Below are 2935 nucleotides of genomic sequence, written 5' to 3' on the forward strand. Positions count from 1 at the left end.
TATAATTAAATTTTTAGTTTTTTAATTATTATAATTTAATTTTTTAAAATTAAAGCCTTAATAAGAATTACTTTAATAAGATAATAATAAAAAAGGTATTTAATTTATTAAAGCTAAAAGAAATATATTTTTTATATCTATAAAATAAAGCTATTTATTTAATTAAATTATAAAGTTTATAATAATAGTTATATAATTTTAAAACTTATTATTAAAATTATTATATTTTTTTAATATAAAATAAAATACTTTATATTATATTATATTAATAAATAAGTATTTTATTATATTATTTTTTTATTTAAGACTTTAATTAACTATATTTTATATATTATTATAAAGATATTTTCCCTAATTTAAACCACTACTTCTTTATTAATATTACTTTATTTATTTTTAGATATAAAATTAATTAATTATATACCTAAATATATATATTTAATTAATAAATATTAATTTAGCTTTTATTAATTAATTTATATAAAAGTTAATTTAATTTCTTTAATTCTAATTTTAATAAAACCTTTAGGCTAACCTTATTATTACCTTACCTTTATCTTAAAACTCTATTTATAAATATACTTTATATTAAAAGTAATACCTCTTTTACTATAATAACCCTTTTAGCTATATTAAAAAGCTACTTTTTATATATATTTAAGCCTATAAAGGCAATAAGGAAAGCAGCCTAGTTTAATTTAAGGGAATTACTTTCCTTTAAGACCCTTTTTAGGTCTTTTAGACTTAATAGCTTATTATTAACCTAAATTAAATTAATTAAATTAAAAAGGCCTATATAATAAATTAACCTAATTAAATTATAATTAAAAATAGCTATTTTAATTAAATTAAATTAATATCTTAATAAGAAGTTCTTTTTAATAGTAATTACTATTATATAAATTTCTATTAATCTTTCTCTATTAGCTTTCTGTAAGGCAGGCCTAATAGCTATATTAAGGTTATAGCTAGTTATATAGTAGGCCTAATTATATAGCTATAGGCTATTTTATATAGTAGGTACTATATTAGTAGCTATAATTAATATTAATAGCTATAACTAATAGGTATTTAGGTTAGGGAATATATTTATAAGTTTGCGCTTAATCTCTTACTTAGTTAGGGTCTAATTAACCTTAAAGTAGAATTATAATAAACTTAGCCTGGTATATTAAATAGGTTTATTAGAGATCTTTTAGCTAAGATAAAGGAAGAAGGCTAATATAGCTGCTAAGGGGCAGTATTAATACTGTTTAATTAAGGCAGTAATTATACTATTAAGGCAAATAAACCTTATATAATTTTAACCTTAAAGATATAGGCCTACTATAGGGGCCTTATTATTTAAGCCTTTATATATAAAGTTAATAGCTTAATAGCCTTATTAGGCTAATAGTAAGAAAAAAATAAAAAAAAATTAAAGATATTTTAACTTTTTAATAATTTATAGCTTTTATTAATATTAATTTAAANTTTTTAAATAATTTAAAAGTAAATTATATTTAATAAAAAATTTATTTATTTTAATTTTAAAAAGTATTTTTTTTTAAATTAAATATTAATATTTTTTTTTTCTTTTTTTACTATTAGCCTAATAAGGCTATTAAGTTTTTAACTTTCTATTTAAAGGCTTAAATAATAAGGCCCCTATAATAGGCTTATATCTTAAAGGTTAAAATTATATAAAATTTATCTATTTTAATTAAGTAGTATTAATATTACCTTTTAGTAGCTATATTAGCTTTTTTCTTTTACCTTACCTAAAAGATCTTAAATTAACCTTTTTAATATATTAGGCTAAGTCTATTATACTTAAGTATATTTCCTAACCTGACTTTTCCTATTAGTTATAGTTATTAATATTAATTATAGCTACTATTGTAATATCTATATATAATAGCCTATAGGCTAATTAGGCCTATTATATAACTAACTATAACCTTATTAATATAATTAAATTAATACTAATAAAAGCTATAAACTATAAATACTATAAGCTTTATATAATAACTATAATTATTAAAAAGAACTTCTTATTAAGGAATTAATTTAATTTAATTAAAATAGCTATTTTTAATTATATTTTAATTAATATAATTAATTATATAGATTTAAATATTTTAGGTTATATAATATCTTTAAATTAGCTAGCTAAAAAGCTATTATAATTAAAAGACCTAAAAGAAACTATAAGGTAAAATCTTAATAATTAATTAAATTACCCTTTTAGCTGCCTTTTTATGCCTAAACTTAATTAACTATAAAAAGTAGCTATAAAATATAATTATTAAGGCTAAATATATATTTAGCTTTCTTTTATTTATATAAAGGTTAAAAATAAATATAAAGTAATAATAAGATTTAAAGGTTTAAAGGAATTAAGTTAACTTTATTACTTTATATAAGTTAGTTAGTAAAAGTTAAATTAACCTAAAGTTAAATTAACCTAAAGTTAATAATGACTTTATTAATTAAATATATATACTTAAGTATATAATTAATTAACTTTATATTTAAAAACTATAAAAAAAGAAATATTAATGAAGAAATAGTAATTTAAACTAAAGATAATATTAAAATATATTTAAAATTAAAATTATAAATTTTTATTAAAAAACTAATTTTATAATTATTAATTATATTAATTAAATAAATATAGTTAAATTAATTATTATTAATTTTAATTACATAATAATATATTTTATAATTAAATTTTTAGTTTTTTAATTATTATAATTTAATTTTTTAAAATTAAAGCCTTAATAAGAATTACTTTAATAAGATAATAATAAAAAAGGTATTTAATTTATTAAAGCTAAAAGAAATATATTTTTTATATCTATAAAATAAAGCTATTTATTTAATTAAATTATAAAGTTTATAATAATAGTTATATAATTTTAAAACTTATTATTAAAATTATTATATTTTTTTA

The sequence above is a fragment of the Fusarium mangiferae genome (genome assembly GCF_900044065.1).
Source record: "Fusarium mangiferae strain MRC7560 genome assembly, contig: FMAN_scaffold006, whole genome shotgun sequence".
Lineage (NCBI taxonomy): Eukaryota > Fungi > Ascomycota > Sordariomycetes > Hypocreales > Nectriaceae > Fusarium > Fusarium mangiferae.